Source organism: Heterodontus francisci, chromosome 33, assembly GCF_036365525.1.
Source record: "Heterodontus francisci isolate sHetFra1 chromosome 33, sHetFra1.hap1, whole genome shotgun sequence".
Taxonomy (NCBI): Eukaryota; Metazoa; Chordata; class Chondrichthyes; order Heterodontiformes; family Heterodontidae; genus Heterodontus; species Heterodontus francisci.
The window spans coordinates 50,223,464-50,240,562 of record NC_090403.1 but is presented as its reverse complement, the minus strand read 5'-3'; the positions used below and the strand labels follow the sequence as shown (position 1 = coordinate 50,240,562).

The 17,099-nt window shown below is 46.9% G+C and overlaps 10 non-coding genes across 10 annotated transcripts; all 10 read right to left on the bottom strand.

Moving 5' to 3' along the window:
- Positions 1 to 988: 988 nt before the first annotated feature.
- Positions 989 to 1,060, bottom strand: trnac-gca (transfer RNA cysteine (anticodon GCA)). Its single transcript has one exon. It is a non-coding gene; the product is annotated as a tRNA-Cys (tRNA).
- A 1,591-nt stretch (positions 1,061 to 2,651) lies between these two features.
- On the bottom strand, positions 2,652 to 2,723 carry trnac-gca (transfer RNA cysteine (anticodon GCA)). The gene has a single exon. It is a non-coding gene; the product is annotated as a tRNA-Cys (tRNA).
- A 1,591-nt stretch (positions 2,724 to 4,314) lies between these two features.
- On the bottom strand, positions 4,315 to 4,386 carry trnac-gca (transfer RNA cysteine (anticodon GCA)). Its single transcript has one exon. It is a non-coding gene; the product is annotated as a tRNA-Cys (tRNA).
- Positions 4,387 to 5,977: 1,591 nt separating this feature from the next.
- On the bottom strand, positions 5,978 to 6,049 carry trnac-gca (transfer RNA cysteine (anticodon GCA)). The gene has a single exon. It is a non-coding gene; the product is annotated as a tRNA-Cys (tRNA).
- A 1,591-nt stretch (positions 6,050 to 7,640) lies between these two features.
- Positions 7,641 to 7,712, bottom strand: trnac-gca (transfer RNA cysteine (anticodon GCA)). Its single transcript has one exon. It is a non-coding gene; the product is annotated as a tRNA-Cys (tRNA).
- Positions 7,713 to 9,303: 1,591 nt separating this feature from the next.
- Positions 9,304 to 9,375, bottom strand: trnac-gca (transfer RNA cysteine (anticodon GCA)). The gene has a single exon. It is a non-coding gene; the product is annotated as a tRNA-Cys (tRNA).
- Positions 9,376 to 10,966: 1,591 nt separating this feature from the next.
- Positions 10,967 to 11,038, bottom strand: trnac-gca (transfer RNA cysteine (anticodon GCA)). Its single transcript has one exon. It is a non-coding gene; the product is annotated as a tRNA-Cys (tRNA).
- A 1,591-nt stretch (positions 11,039 to 12,629) lies between these two features.
- trnac-gca (transfer RNA cysteine (anticodon GCA)) lies at positions 12,630 to 12,701 on the bottom strand. The gene has a single exon. It is a non-coding gene; the product is annotated as a tRNA-Cys (tRNA).
- A 1,591-nt stretch (positions 12,702 to 14,292) lies between these two features.
- Positions 14,293 to 14,364, bottom strand: trnac-gca (transfer RNA cysteine (anticodon GCA)). Its single transcript has one exon. It is a non-coding gene; the product is annotated as a tRNA-Cys (tRNA).
- A 1,591-nt stretch (positions 14,365 to 15,955) lies between these two features.
- trnac-gca (transfer RNA cysteine (anticodon GCA)) lies at positions 15,956 to 16,027 on the bottom strand. Its single transcript has one exon. It is a non-coding gene; the product is annotated as a tRNA-Cys (tRNA).
- Positions 16,028 to 17,099: the final 1,072 nt, after the last annotated feature.

The window sequence follows — 17,099 nt, the reverse complement described above, 5'->3', positions numbered from 1 at the left end:
TTCCGCAGCAACATTTCTTGCGAAAAGCACAGCTTTGGCTTCTTTTGCACAATGCACTTTGCTGCATTGCACACTCTCACTTGCTGGTCTGACTGACCAAACTCCAACTTAGCAAGATTGTGCATTGGTGGAGAGAGGACAAGTGGAGTTACTTGAGAGCTTTGAATGAGCACAGTGCAGCTGCAGAGAATGAGCAAAACTGCATTGTCTCAATTTGTACTGTCAGGGCAACAAAGGCAGCATTGGGATTTCAAGCAGAGACCTCGTGATCTGCAGTCAAGTGCTCTCCTACTGAGCTGTACCAGCCAGCTACCATGCTTGCTTTCAAGTATTTCTGGATAAAATTGTCTATGGGGCTAAAAACATTGCATTTTAGGCTGCAGTAAAAACACAAAATGCTGCAAACGCTCAGTAGGTCTGCTAGCATCTGTGGAGAGAGAAGCAAAGTCAACGTTTCAGACCTGTCAACTTTCATCAATTGCACCTGCAAGACAGGGATGGGGTCATTTTGAAGAAGCGATTTCACAATATCAAACTTTGCTTTCAAAAGTCTCCTCTGCGTTCTTTCTTAGCATGGCACCGCATCCTGTCTGCACACTTACTTTTACTGATTGTGTGCTCATCAAAATCATGAAAGGTTTTCAGGAGCAAATAAACAGTTGCCACTTGCATTCGGTTTGGTAAGAAGAGGACAGGGACGGAAAGTGTTTGGCAAAAGAAGGTGAGGTGACATGCGGAGCATTTCTTTGCACCGCGACTTGTTCTAATGTGGAAGGGACTGGCTCAAAGTTTGATTTGTAAATTTCAAGAGAGAATTGTATAATGACTTCAGGCGGACTAATTCACAGAGAAATGGGTGAAACGCAAAGCAGTTACGACAATGTTTTTGTGTGGTAGAGAGCAAAAGGCCATGCTCTGTGTGGCATGATCAGCTGCTGACAATGGGCAGGGAATAGCAGCAATCATAATGAGGAAGTGGTGCTGAAGAAGGGGGCACCTGGATTTGAACCAGGGACCTCTTGATCTGCAGTCAAATGCTCTCCCACTGAGCTATACCCCCACTGCAAAAGACTGCGTCTTTTAGCATCCAAAGTAAATGAGCCAAAGGATTCTTGACAGCCGCACCAGCTCCTCCATGTCATTGGGGCACATCACCAGCTGGGCCCAATTTCCAGCCACCCCTGAGATGCCCCACTTCATGCACTTGGCTTCATTGCGGGCATCAGCACGTTAATATTTGGGGGAAGGTCCCGTGCTTTTTGCATAGGATTCATGGCCGCAAGTCGACTTGGAAGAAAGATGAGGCAAGTGCACTGCCATTGGAAAATTTTTGGTAGCTATTTCTCATTTGCCCTGTTTTCTTGGTGCGTGGTGTCGTGCCGGGAATATTTGCACGGGCTGCTCGTCTCTATTCATCTGCCGCCGCTCAGTGGCCACCCTTGCACCACTGAGTCAAAAGACTGTATGTTCTAGCTCCCCCACTCCAAAGATGTGTGCACACAATCCAGGCTGGCAATTCACTTCATGACTGAGGGAAGGGCAGTCAAGGAAAGAGGGTCCATTTTTCAGATCAATCCTCCAAGCAGGGCCTTGTGTGTCTTCCTAGGTGGCGGTCAATGATGGAATGGTCGAATTTAAGAAGAGCAGGGACGTTCTTCCCATTTTCCGCAGCAACATTTCTTGCGAAAAGCACAGCTTTGGCTTCTTTTGCACAATGCACTTTGCTGCATTGCACACTCTCACTTGCTGGTCTGACTGACCAAACTCCAACTTAGCAAGATTGTGCATTGGTGGAGAGAGGACAAGTGGAGTTACTTGAGAGCTTTGAATGAGCACAGTGCAGCTGCAGAGAATGAGCAAAACTGCATTGTCTCAATTTGTACTGTCAGGGCAACAAAGGCAGCATTGGGATTTCAAGCAGAGACCTCGTGATCTGCAGTCAAGTGCTCTCCTACTGAGCTGTACCAGCCAGCTACCATGCTTGCTTTCAAGTATTTCTGGATAAAATTGTCTATGGGGCTAAAAACATTGCATTTTAGGCTGCAGTAAAAACACAAAATGCTGCAAACGCTCAGTAGGTCTGCTAGCATCTGTGGAGAGAGAAGCAAAGTCAACGTTTCAGACCTGTCAACTTTCATCAATTGCACCTGCAAGACAGGGATGGGGTCATTTTGAAGAAGCGATTTCACAATATCAAACTTTGCTTTCAAAAGTCTCCTCTGCGTTCTTTCTTAGCATGGCACCGCATCCTGTCTGCACACTTACTTTTACTGATTGTGTGCTCATCAAAATCATGAAAGGTTTTCAGGAGCAAATAAACAGTTGCCACTTGCATTCGGTTTGGTAAGAAGAGGACAGAGACGGAAAGTGTTTGGCAAAAGAAGGTGAGGTGACATGCGGAGCATTTCTTTGCACCGCGACTTGTTCTAATGTGGAAGGGACTGGCTGAAAGTTTGATTTGTAAATTTCAAGAGAGAATTGTATAATGACTTCAGGCGGACTAATTCACAGAGCAATGGGTGAAACGCAAAGCAGTTACGACAATGTTTTTGTGTGGTAGAGAGCAAAAGGCCATGCTCTGTGTGGCATGATCAGCTGCTGACAATGGGCAGGGAATAGCAGCAATCATAATGAGGAAGTGGTGCTGAAGAAGGGGGCACCTGGATTTGAACCAGGGACCTCTTGATCTGCAGTCAAATGCTCTCCCACTGAGCTATACCCCCACTGCAAAAGACTGCGTCTTTTAGCATCCAAAGTAAATGAGCCAAAGGATTCTTGACAGCCGCACCAGCTCCTCCATATCATTGGGGCACATCACCAGCTGGGCCCAATTTCCAGCCACCCCTGAGATGCCCCACTTCATGCACTTGGCTTCATTGCGGGCATCAGCACGTTAATATTTGGGGGAAGGTCCCGTGCTTTTTGCATAGGATTCATGGCCGCAAGTCGACTTGGAAGAAAGATGAGGCAAGTGCACTGCCATTGGAACATTTTTGGTCCCTATTTCTCATTTGCCCTGTTTTCTTGGTGCGTGGTGTCGTGCCGGGAATATTTGCACGGGCTGCTCGTCTCTATTCATCTGCCGCCGCTCAGTGGCCACCCTTGCACCACTGAGTCAAAAGACTGTATGTTCTAGCTCCCCCACTCCAAAGATGTGTGCACACAATCCAGGCTGGCAATTCACTTCATGACTGAGGGAAGGGCAGTCAAGGAAAGAGGGTCCATTTTTCAGATCAATCCTCCAAGCAGGGCCTTGTGTGTCTTCCTAGGTGGCGGTCAATGATGGAATGGTCGAATTTAAGAAGAGCAGGGACGTTCTTCCCATTTTCCGCAGCAACATTTCTTGCGAAAAGCACAGCTTTGGCTTCTTTTGCACAATGCACTTTGCTGCATTGCAAACTCTCACTTGCTGGTCTGACTGACCAAACTGCAACTTAGCAAGATTGTGCATTGGTGGAGAGAGGACAAGTGGAGTTACTTGAGAGCTTTGAATGAGCACAGTGCAGCTGCAGAGAATGAGCAAAACTGCATTGTCTCAATTTGTACTGTCAGGGCAACAAAGGCAGCATTGGGATTTCAAGCAGAGACCTCGTGATCTGCAGTCAAGTGCTCTCCTACTGAGCTGTACCAGCCAGCTACCATGCTTGCTTTCAAGTATTTCTGGATAAAATTGTCTATGGGACTAAAAACATTGCATTTTAGGCTGCAGTAAAAACACAAAATGCTGCAAACGCTCAGTAGGTCTGCTAGCATCTGTGGAGAGAGAAGCAAAGTCAACGTTTCAGACCTGTCAACTTTCATCAATTGCACCTGCAAGACAGGGATGGGGTCATTTTGAAGAAGCGATTTCACAATATCAAACTTTGCTTTCAAAAGTCTCCTCTGCGTTCTTTCTTAGCATGGCACCGCATCCTGTCTGCACACTTACTTTTACTGATTGTGTGCTCATCAAAATCATGAAAGGTTTTCAGGAGCAAATAAACAGTTGCCACTTGCATTCGGTTTGGTAAGAAGAGGACAGAGACGGAAAGTGTTTGGCAAAAGAAGGTGAGGTGACATGCGGAGCATTTCTTTGCACCGCGACTTGTTCTAATGTGGAAGGGACTGGCTGAAAGTTTGATTTGTAAATTTCAAGAGAAAATTGTATAATGACTTCAGGCGGACTAATTCACAGAGCAATGGGTGAAACGCAAAGCAGTTACGACAATGTTTTTGTGTGGTAGAGAGCAAAAGGCCATGCTCTGTGTGGCATGATCAGCTGCTGACAATGGGCAGGGTATAGCAGCAATCATAATGAGGAAGTGGTGCTGAAGAAGGGGGCACCTGGATTTGAACCAGGGACCTCTTGATCTGCAGTCAAATGCTCTCCCACTGAGCTATACCCCCACTGCAAAGGACTGCTTCTTTTAGCATCCAAAGTAAATGAGCCAAAGGATTCTTGATAGCCGCACCAGCTCCTCCATATCATTGGGGCACATCACCAGCTGGGCCCAATTTCCAGCCACCCCTGAGATGCCCCACTTCATGCACTTGGCTTCATTGCGGGCATCAGCACGTTAATATTTGGGGGAAGGTCCCGTGCTTTTTGCATAGGATTCATGGCCGCAAGTCGACTTGGAAGAAAGATGAGGCAAGTGCACTGCCATTGGAAAATTTTTGGTCGCTATTTCTCATTTGCCCTGTTTTCTTGGTGCGTGGTGTCGTGCCGGGAATATTTGCACGGGCTGCTCGTCTCTATTCATCTGCCGCCGCTCAGTGGCCACCCTTGCACCACTGAGTCAAAAGACTGTATGTTCTAGCTCCCCCACTCCAAAGATGTGTGCACACAATCCAGGCTGGCAATTCACTTCATGACTGAGGGAAGGGCAGTCAAGGAAAGAGGGTCCATTTTTCAGATCAATCCTCCAAGCAGGGCCTTGTGTGTCTTCCTAGGTGGCGGTCAATGATGGAATGGTCGAATTTAAGAAGAGCAGGGACGTTCTTCCCATTTTCCGCAGCAACATTTCTTGCGAAAAGCACAGCTTTGGCTTCTTTTGCACAATGCACTTTGCTGCATTGCAAACTCTCACTTGCTGGTCTGACTGACCAAACTCCAACTTAGCAAGATTGTGCATTGGTGGAGAGAGGACAAGTGGAGTTACTTGAGAGCTTTGAATGAGCACAGTGCAGCTGCAGAGAATGAGCAAAACTGCATTGTCTCAATTTGTACTGTCAGGGCAACAAAGGCAGCATTGGGATTTCAAGCAGAGACCTCGTGATCTGCAGTCAAGTGCTCTCCTACTGAGCTGTACCAGCCAGCTACCATGCTTGCTTTCAAGTATTTCTGGATAAAATTGTCTATGGGACTAAAAACATTGCATTTTAGGCTGCAGTAAAAACACAAAATGCTGCAAACGCTCAGTAGGTCTGCTAGCATCTGTGGAGAGAGAAGCAAAGTCAACGTTTCAGACCTGTCAACTTTCATCAATTGCACCTGCAAGACAGGGATGGGGTCATTTTGAAGAAGCGATTTCACAATATCAAACTTTGCTTTCAAAAGTCTCCTCTGCGTTCTTTCTTAGCATGGCACCGCATCCTGTCTGCACACTTACTTTTACTGATTGTGTGCTCATCAAAATCATGAAAGGTTTTCAGGAGCAAATAAACAGTTGCCACTTGCATTCGGTTTGGTAAGAAGAGGACAGAGACGGAAAGTGTTTGGCAAAAGAAGGTGAGGTGACATGCGGAGCATTTCTTTGCACCGCGACTTGTTCTAATGTGGAAGGGACTGGCTGAAAGTTTGATTTGTAAATTTCAAGAGAGAATTGTATAATGACTTCAGGCGGACTAATTCACAGAGCAATGGGTGAAACGCAAAGCAGTTACGACAATGTTTTTGTGTGGTAGAGAGCAAAAGGCCATGCTCTGTGTGGCATGATCAGCTGCTGACAATGGGCAGGGAATAGCAGCAATCATAATGAGGAAGTGGTGCTGAAGAAGGGGGCACCTGGATTTGAACCAGGGACCTCTTGATCTGCAGTCAAATGCTCTCCCACTGAGCTATACCCCCACTGCAAAAGACTGCGTCTTTTAGCATCCAAAGTAAATGAACCAAAGGATTCTTGACAGCCGCACCAGCTCCTCCATATCATTGGGGCACATCACCAGCTGGGCCCAATTTCCAGCCACCCCTGAGATGCCCCACTTCATGCACTTGGCTTCATTGCGGGCATCAGCACGTTAATATTTGGGGGAAGGTCCCGTGCTTTTTGCATAGGATTCATGGCCGCAAGTCGACTTGGAAGAAAGATGAGGCAAGTGCACTGCCATTGGAAAATTTTTGGTAGCTATTTCTCATTTGCCCTGTTTTCTTGGTGCGTGGTGTCGTGCCGGGAATATTTGCACGGGCTGCTCGTCTCTATTCATCTGCCGCCGCTCAGTGGCCACCCTTGCACCACTGAGTCAAAAGACTGTATGTTCTAGCTCCCCCACTCCAAAGATGTGTGCACACAATCCAGGCTGGCAATTCACTTCATGACTGAGGGAAGGGCAGTCAAGGAAAGAGGGTCCATTTTTCAGATCAATCCTCCAAGCAGGGCCTTGTGTGTCTTCCTAGGTGGCGGTCAATGATGGAATGGTCGAATTTAAGAAGAGCAGGGACGTTCTTCCCATTTTCCGCAGCAACATTTCTTGCGAAAAGCACAGCTTTGGCTTCTTTTGCACAATGCATTTTGCTGCATTGCAAACTCTCACTTGCTGGTCTGACTGACCAAACTGCAACTTAGCAAGATTGTGCATTGGTGGAGAGAGGACAAGTGGAGTTACTTGAGAGCTTTGAATGAGCACAGTGCAGCTGCAGAGAATGAGCAAAACTGCATTGTCTCAATTTGTACTGTCAGGGCAACAAAGGCAGCATTGGGATTTCAAGCAGAGACCTCGTGATCTGCAGTCAAGTGCTCTCCTACTGAGCTGTACCAGCCAGCTACCATGCTTGCTTTCAAGTATTTCTGGATAAAATTGTCTATGGGACTAAAAACATTGCATTTTAGGCTGCAGTAAAAACACAAAATGCTGCAAACGCTCAGTAGGTCTGCTAGCATCTGTGGAGAGAGAAGCAAAGTCAACGTTTCAGACCTGTCAACTTTCATCAATTGCACCTGCAAGACAGGGATGGGGTCATTTTGAAGAAGCGATTTCACAATATCAAACTTTGCTTTCAAAAGTCTCCTCTGCGTTCTTTCTTAGCATGGCACCGCATCCTGTCTGCACACTTACTTTTACTGATTGTGTGCTCATCAAAATCATGAAAGGTTTTCAGGAGCAAATAAACAGTTGCCACTTGCATTCGGTTTGGTAAGAAGAGGACAGAGACGGAAAGTGTTTGGCAAAAGAAGGTGAGGTGACATGCGGAGCATTTCTTTGCACCGCGACTTGTTCTAATGTGGAAGGGACTGGCTGAAAGTTTGATTTGTAAATTTCAAGAGAAAATTGTATAATGACTTCAGGCGGACTAATTCACAGAGCAATGGGTGAAACGCAAAGCAGTTACGACAATGTTTTTGTGTGGTAGAGAGCAAAAGGCCATGCTCTGTGTGGCATGATCAGCTGCTGACAATGGGCAGGGTATAGCAGCAATCATAATGAGGAAGTGGTGCTGAAGAAGGGGGCACCTGGATTTGAACCAGGGACCTCTTGATCTGCAGTCAAATGCTCTCCCACTGAGCTATACCCCCACTGCAAAGAACTGCTTCTTTTAGCATCCAAAGTAAATGAGCCAAAGGATTCTTGATAGCCGCACCAGCTCCTCCATATCATTGGGGCACATCACCAGCTGGGCCCAATTTCCAGCCACCCCTGAGATGCCCCACTTCATGCACTTGGCTTCATTGCGGGCATCAGCACGTTAATATTTGGGGGAAGGTCCCGTGCTTTTTGCATAGGATTCATGGCCGCAAGTCGACTTGGAAGAAAGATGAGGCAAGTGCACTGCCATTGGAAAATTTTTGGTCGCTATTTCTCATTTGCCCTGTTTTCTTGGTGCGTGGTGTCGTGCCGGGAATATTTGCACGGGCTGCTCGTCTCTATTCATCTGCCGCCGCTCAGTGGCCACCCTTGCACCACTGAGTCAAAAGACTGTATGTTCTAGCTCCCCCACTCCAAAGATGTGTGCACACAATCCAGGCTGGCAATTCACTTCATGACTGAGGGAAGGGCAGTCAAGGAAAGAGGGTCCATTTTTCAGATCAATCCTCCAAGCAGGGCCTTGTGTGTCTTCCTAGGTGGCGGTCAATGATGGAATGGTCGAATTTAAGAAGAGCAGGGACGTTCTTCCCATTTTCCGCAGCAACATTTCTTGCGAAAAGCACAGCTTTGGCTTCTTTTGCACAATGCACTTTGCTGCATTGCAAACTCTCACTTGCTGGTCTGACTGACCAAACTCCAACTTAGCAAGATTGTGCATTGGTGGAGAGAGGACAAGTGGAGTTACTTGAGAGCTTTGAATGAGCACAGTGCAGCTGCAGAGAATGAGCAAAACTGCATTGTCTCAATTTGTACTGTCAGGGCAACAAAGGCAGCATTGGGATTTCAAGCAGAGACCTCGTGATCTGCAGTCAAGTGCTCTCCTACTGAGCTGTACCAGCCAGCTACCATGCTTGCTTTCAAGTATTTCTGGATAAAATTGTCTATGGGACTAAAAACATTGCATTTTAGGCTGCAGTAAAAACACAAAATGCTGCAAACGCTCAGTAGGTCTGCTAGCATCTGTGGAGAGAGAAGCAAAGTCAACGTTTCAGACCTGTCAACTTTCATCAATTGCACCTGCAAGACAGGGATGGGGTCATTTTGAAGAAGCGATTTCACAATATCAAACTTTGCTTTCAAAAGTCTCCTCTGCGTTCTTTCTTAGCATGGCACCGCATCCTGTCTGCACACTTACTTTTACTGATTGTGTGCTCATCAAAATCATGAAAGGTTTTCAGGAGCAAATAAACAGTTGCCACTTGCATTCGGTTTGGTAAGAAGAGGACAGAGACGGAAAGTGTTTGGCAAAAGAAGGTGAGGTGACATGCGGAGCATTTCTTTGCACCGCGACTTGTTCTAATGTGGAAGGGACTGGCTGAAAGTTTGATTTGTAAATTTCAAGAGAGAATTGTATAATGACTTCAGGCGGACTAATTCACAGAGCAATGGGTGAAACGCAAAGCAGTTACGACAATGTTTTTGTGTGGTAGAGAGCAAAAGGCCATGCTCTGTGTGGCATGATCAGCTGCTGACAATGGGCAGGGAATAGCAGCAATCATAATGTGGAAGTGGTGCTGAAGAAGGGGGCACCTGGATTTGAACCAGGGACCTCTTGATCTGCAGTCAAATGCTCTCCCACTGAGCTATACCCCCACTGCAAAAGACTGCTTCTTTTAGCATCCAAAGTAAATGAACCAAAGGATTCTTGACAGCCGCACCAGCTCCTCCATATCATTGGGGCACATCACCAGCTGGGCCCAATTTCCAGCCACCCCTGAGATGCCCCACTTCATGCACTTGGCTTCATTGCGGGCATCAGCACGTTAATATTTGGGGGAAGGTCCCGTGCTTTTTGCATAGGATTCATGGCCGCAAGTCGACTTGGAAGAAAGATGAGGCAAGTGCACTGCCATTGGAAAATCTTTGGTAGCTATTTCTCATTTGCCCTGTTTTCTTGGTGCGTGGTGTCGTGCCGGGAATATTTGCACGGGCTGCTCGTCTCTATTCATCTGCCGCCGCTCAGTGGCCACCCTTGCACCACTGAGTCAAAAGACTGTATGTTCTAGCTCCCCCACTCCAAAGATGTGTGCACACAATCCAGGCTGGCAATTCACTTCATGACTGAGGGAAGGGCAGTCAAGGAAAGAGGGTCCATTTTTCAGATCAATCCTCCAAGCAGGGCCTTGTGTGTCTTCCTAGGTGGCGGTCAATGATGGAATGGTCGAATTTAAGAAGAGCAGGGAGATTCTTCCCATTTTCCGCAGCAACATTTCTTGCGAAAAGCACAGCTTTGGCTTCTTTTGCACAATGCACTTTGCTGCATTGCAAACTCTCACTTGCTGGTCTGACTGACCAAACTGCAACTTAGCAAGATTGTGCATTGGTGGAGAGAGGACAAGTGGAGTTACTTGAGAGCTTTCAATGAGCACAGTGCAGCTGCAGAGAATGAGCAAAACTGCATTGTCTCAATTTGTACTGTCAGGGCAACAAAGGCAGCATTGGGATTTCAAGCAGAGACCTCGTGATCTGCAGTCAAGTGCTCTCCTACTGAGCTGTACCAGCCAGCTACCATGCTTGCTTTCAAGTATTTCTGGATAAAATTGTCTATGGGGCTAAAAACATTGCATTTTAGGCTGCAGTAAAAACACAAAATGCTGCAAACGCTCAGTAGGTCTGCTAGCATCTGTGGAGAGAGAAGCAAAGTCAACGTTTCAGACCTGTCAACTTTCATCAATTGCACCTGCAAGACAGGGATGGGGTCATTTTGAAGAAGCGATTTCACAATATCAAACTTTGCTTTCAAAAGTCTCCTCTGCGTTCTTTCTTAGCATGGCACCGCATCCTGTCTGCACACTTACTTTTACTGATTGTGTGCTCATCAAAATCATGAAAGGTTTTCAGGAGCAAATAAACAGTTGCCACTTGCATTCGGTTTGGTAAGAAGAGGACAGAGACGGAAAGTGTTTGGCAAAAGAAGGTGAGGTGACATGCGGAGCATTTCTTTGCACCGCGACTTGTTCTAATGTGGAAGGGACTGGCTGAAAGTTTGATTTGTAAATTTCAAGAGAGAATTGTATAATGACTTCAGGCGGACTAATTCACAGAGCAATGGGTGAAACGCAAAGCAGTTACGACAATGTTTTTGTGTGGTAGAGAGCAAAAGGCCATGCTCTGTGTGGCATGATCAGCTGCTGACAATGGGCAGGGAATAGCAGCAATCATAATGAGGAAGTGGTGCTGAAGAAGGGGGCACCTGGATTTGAACCAGGGACCTCTTGATCTGCAGTCAAATGCTCTCCCACTGAGCTATACCCCCACTGCAAAAGACTGCTTCTTTTAGCATCCAAAGTAAATGAGCCAAAGGATTCTTGACAGCCGCACCAGCTCCTCCATATCATTGGGGCACATCACCAGCTGGGCCCAATTTCCAGCCACCCCTGAGATGCCCCACTTCATGCACTTGGCTTCATTGCGGGCATCAGCACGTTAATATTTGGGGGAAGGTCCCGTGCTTTTTGCATAGGATTCATGGCCGCAAGTCGACTTGGAAGAAAGATGAGGCAAGTGCACTGCCATTGGAAAATCTTTGGTAGCTATTTCTCATTTGCCCTGTTTTCTTGGTGCGTGGTGTCGTGCCGGGAATATTTGCACGGGCTGCTCGTCTCTATTCATCTGCCGCCGCTCAGTGGCCACCCTTGCACCACTGAGTCAAAAGACTGTATGTTCTAGCTCCCCCACTCCAAAGATGTGTGCACACAATCCAGGCTGGCAATTCACTTCATGACTGAGGGAAGGGCAGTCAAGGAAAGAGGGTCCATTTTTCAGATCAATCCTCCAAGCAGGGCCTTGTGTGTCTTCCTAGGTGGCGGTCAATGATGGAATGGTCGAATTTAAGAAGAGCAGGGAGATTCTTCCCATTTTCCGCAGCAACATTTCTTGCGAAAAGCACAGCTTTGGCTTCTTTTGCACAATGCACTTTGCTGCATTGCAAACTCTCACTTGCTGGTCTGACTGACCAAACTGCAACTTAGCAAGATTGTGCATTGGTGGAGAGAGGACAAGTGGAGTTACTTGAGAGCTTTGAATGAGCACAGTGCAGCTGCAGAGAATGAGCAAAACTGCATTGTCTCAATTTGTACTGTCAGGGCAACAAAGGCAGCATTGGGATTTCAAGCAGAGACCTCGTGATCTGCAGTCAAGTGCTCTCCTACTGAGCTGTACCAGCCAGCTACCATGCTTGCTTTCAAGTATTTCTGGATAAAATTGTCTATGGGGCTAAAAACATTGCATTTTAGGCTGCAGTAAAAACACAAAATGCTGCAAACGCTCAGTAGGTCTGCTAGCATCTGTGGAGAGAGAAGCAAAGTCAACGTTTCAGACCTGTCAACTTTCATCAATTGCACCTGCAAGACAGGGATGGGGTCATTTTGAAGAAGCGATTTCACAATATCAAACTTTGCTTTCAAAAGTCTCCTCTGCGTTCTTTCTTAGCATGGCACCGCATCCTGTCTGCACACTTACTTTTACTGATTGTGTGCTCATCAAAATCATGAAAGGTTTTCAGGAGCAAATAAACAGTTGCCACTTGCATTCGGTTTGGTAAGAAGAGGACAGAGACGGAAAGTGTTTGGCAAAAGAAGGTGAGGTGACATGCGGAGCATTTCTTTGCACCGCGACTTGTTCTAATGTGGAAGGGACTGGCTGAAAGTTTGATTTGTAAATTTCAAGAGAGAATTGTATAATGACTTCAGGCGGACTAATTCACAGAGCAATGGGTGAAACGCAAAGCAGTTACGACAATGTTTTTGTGTGGTAGAGAGCATAAGGCCACGCTCTGTGTGGCATGATCAGCTGCTGACAATGGGCAGGGAATAGCAGCAATCATAATGAGGAAGTGGTGCTGAAGAAGGGGGCACCTGGATTTGAACCAGGGACCTCTTGATCTGCAGTCAAATGCTCTCCCACTGAGCTATACCCCCACTGCAAAAGACTGCTTCTTTTAGCATCCAAAGTAAATGAGCCAAAGGATTCTTGACAGCCGCACCAGCTCCTCCATATCATTGGGGCACATCACCAGCTGGGCCCAATTTCCAGCCACCCCTGAGATGCCCCACTTCATGCACTTGGCTTCATTGCGGGCATCAGCACGTTAATATTTGGGGGAAGGTCCCGTGCTTTTTGCATAGGATTCATGGCCGCAAGTCGACTTGGAAGAAAGATGAGGCAAGTGCACTGCCATTGGAAAATTTTTGGTCGCTATTTCTCATTTGCCCTGTTTTCTTGGTGCGTGGTGTCGTGCCGGGAATATTTGCACGGGCTGCTCGTCTCTATTCATCTGCCGCCGCTCAGTGGCCACCCTTGCACCACTGAGTCAAAAGACTGTATGTTCTAGCTCCCCCACTCCAAAGATGTGTGCACACAATCCAGGCTGGCAATTCACTTCATGACTGAGGGAAGGGCAGTCAAGGAAAGAGGGTCCATTTTTCAGATCAATCCTCCAAGCAGGGCCTTGTGTGTCTTCCTAGGTGGCGGTCAATGATGGAATGGTCGAATTTAAGAAGAGCAGGGACGTTCTTCCCATTTTCCGCAGCAACATTTCTTGCGAAAAGCACAGCTTTGGCTTCTTTTACACAATGCACTTTGCTGCATTGCAAACTCTCACTTGCTGGTCTGACTGACCAAACTGCAACTTAGCAAGATTGTGCATTGGTGGAGAGAGGACAAGTGGAGTTACTTGAGAGCTTTGAATGAGCACAGTGCAGCTGCAGAGAATGAGCAAAACTGCATTGTCTCAATTTGTACTGTCAGGGCAACAAAGGCAGCATTGGGATTTCAAGCAGAGACCTCGTGATCTGCAGTCAAGTGCTCTCCTACTGAGCTGTACCAGCCAGCTACCATGCTTGCTTTCAAGTATTTCTGGATAAAATTGTCTATGGGGCTAAAAACATTGCATTTTAGGCTGCAGTAAAAACACAAAATGCTGCAAACGCTCAGTAGGTCTGCTAGCATCTGTGGAGAGAGAAGCAAAGTCAACGTTTCAGACCTGTCAACTTTCATCAATTGCACCTGCAAGACAGGGATGGGGTCATTTTGAAGAAGCGATTTCACAATATCAAACTTTGCTTTCAAAAGTCTCCTCTGCGTTCTTTCTTAGCATGGCACCGCATCCTGTCTGCACACTTACTTTTACTGATTGTGTGCTCATCAAAATCATGAAAGGTTTTCAGGAGCAAATAAACAGTTGCCACTTGCATTCGGTTTGGTAAGAAGAGGACAGAGACGGAAAGTGTTTGGCAAAAGAAGGTGAGGTGACATGCGGAGCATTTCTTTGCACCGCGACTTGTTCTAATGTGGAAGGGACTGGCTGAAAGTTTGATTTGTAAATTTCAAGAGAGAATTGTATAATGACTTCAGGCGGACTAATTCACAGAGCAATGGGTGAAACGCAAAGCAGTTACGACAATGTTTTTGTGTGGTAGAGAGCAAAAGGCCATGCTCTGTGTGGCATGATCAGCTGCTGACAATGGGCAGGGAATAGCAGCAATCATAATGAGGAAGTGGTGCTGAAGAAGGTGGCACCTGGATTTGAACCAGGGACCTCTTGATCTGCAGTCAAATGCTCTCCCACTGAGCTATACCCCCACTGCAAAGGACTGCTTCTTTTAGCATCCAAAGTAAATGAGCCAAAGGATTCTTGATAGCCGCACCAGCTCCTCCATATCATTGGGGCACATCACCAGCTGGGCCCAATTTCCAGCCACCCCTGAGATGCCCCACTTCATGCACTTGGCTTCATTGCGGGCATCAGCACGTTAATATTTGGGGGAAGGTCCCGTGCTTTTTGCATAGGATTCATGGCCGCAAGTCGACTTGGAAGAAAGATGAGGCAAGTGCACTGCCATTGGAAAATTTTTGGTCGCTATTTCTCATTTGCCCTGTTTTCTTGGTGCGTGGTGTCGTGCCGGGAATATTTGCACGGGCTGCTCGTCTCTATTCATCTGCCGCCGCTCAGTGGCCACCCTTGCACCACTGAGTCAATAGACTGTTTGTTCTAGCTCCCCCACTCCAAAGATGTGTGCACACAATCCAGGCTGGCAATTCACTTCATGACTGAGGGAAGGGCAGTCAAGGAAAGAGGGTCCATTTTTCAGATCAATCCTCCAAGCAGGGCCTTGTGTGTCTTCCTAGGTGGCGGTCAATGATGGAATGGTCGAATTTAAGAAGAGCAGGGACGTTCTTCCCATTTTCCGCAGCAACATTTCTTGCGAAAAGCACAGCTTTGGCTTCTTTTGCACAATGCACTTTGCTGCATTGCAAACTCTCACTTGCTGGTCTGACTGACCAAACTGCAACTTAGCAAGATTGTGCATTGGTGGAGAGAGGACAAGTGGAGTTACTTGAGAGCTTTGAATGAGCACAGTGCAGCTGCAGAGAATGAGCAAAACTGCATTGTCTCAATTTGTACTGTCAGGGCAACAAAGGCAGCATTGGGATTTCAAGCAGAGACCTCGTGATCTGCAGTCAAGTGCTCTCCTACTGAGCTGTACCAGCCAGCTACCATGCTTGCTTTCAAGTATTTCTGGATAAAATTGTCTATGGGGCTAAAAACATTGCATTTTAGGCTGCAGTAAAAACACAAAATGCTGCAAACGCTCAGTAGGTCTGCTAGCATCTGTGGAGAGAGAAGCAAAGTCAACGTTTCAGACCTGTCAACTTTCATCAATTGCACCTGCAAGACAGGGATGGGGTCATTTTGAAGAAGCGATTTCACAATATCAAACTTTGCTTTCAAAAGTCTCCTCTGCGTTCTTTCTTAGCATGGCACCGCATCCTGTCTGCACACTTACTTTTACTGATTGTGTGCTCATCAAAATCATGAAAGGTTTTCAGGAGCAAATAAACAGTTGCCACTTGCATTCGGTTTGGTAAGAAGAGGACAGAGACGGAAAGTGTTTGGCAAAAGAAGGTGAGGTGACATGCGGAGCATTTCTTTGCACCGCGACTTGTTCTAATGTGGAAGGGACTGGCTGAAAGTTTGATTTGTAAATTTCAAGAGAGAATTGTATAATGACTTCAGGCGGACTAATTCACAGAGCAATGGGTGAAACGCAAAGCAGTTACGACAATGTTTTTGTGTGGTAGAGAGCAAAAGGCCATGCTCTGTGTGGCATGATCAGCTGCTGACAATGGGCAGGGAATAGCAGCAATCATAATGAGGAAGTGGTGCTGAAGAAGGTGGCACCTGGATTTGAACCAGGGACCTCTTGATCTGCAGTCAAATGCTCTCCCACTGAGCTATACCCCCACTGCAAAGGACTGCTTCTTTTAGCATCCAAAGTAAATGAGCCAAAGGATTCTTGATAGCCGCACCAGCTCCTCCATATCATTGGGGCACATCACCAGCTGGGCCCAATTTCCAGCCACCCCTGAGATGCCCCACTTCATGCACTTGGCTTCATTGCGGGCATCAGCACGTTAATATTTGGGGGAAGGTCCCGTGCTTTTTGCATAGGATTCATGGCCGCAAGTCGACTTGGAAGAAAGATGAGGCAAGTGCACTGCCATTGGAAAATTTTTGGTCGCTATTTCTCATTTGCCCTGTTTTCTTGGTGCGTGGTGTCGTGCCGGGAATATTTGCACGGGCTGCTCGTCTCTATTCATCTGCCGCCGCTCAGTGGCCACCCTTGCACCACTGAGTCAATAGACTGTTTGTTCTAGCTCCCCCACTCCAAAGATGTGTGCACACAATCCAGGCTGGCAATTCACTTCATGACTGAGGGAAGGGCAGTCAAGGAAAGAGGGTCCATTTTTCAGATCAATCCTCCAAGCAGGGCCTTGTGTGTCTTCCTAGGTGGCGGTCAATGATGGAATGGTCGAATTTAAGAAGAGCAGGGACGTTCTTCCCATTTTCCGCAGCAACATTTCTTGCGAAAAGCACAGCTTTGGCTTCTTTTGCACAATGCACTTTGCTGCATTGCAAACTCTCACTTGCTGGTCTGACTGACCAAACTGCAACTTAGCAAGATTGTGCATTGGTGGAGAGAGGACAAGTGGAGTTACTTGAGAGCTTTGAATGAGCACAGTGCAGCTGCAGAGAATGAGCAAAACTGCATTGTCTCAATTTGTACTGTCAGGGCAACAAAGGCAGCATTGGGATTTCAAGCAGAGACCTCGTGATCTGCAGTCAAGTGCTCTCCTACTGAGCTGTACCAGCCAGCTACCATGCTTGCTTTCAAGTATTTCTGGATAAAATTGTCTATGGGACTAAAAACATTGCATTTTAGGCTGCAGTAAAAACACAAAATGCTGCAAACGCTCAGTAGGTCTGCTAGCATCTGTGGAGAGAGAAGCAAAGTCAACGTTTCAGACCTGTCAAC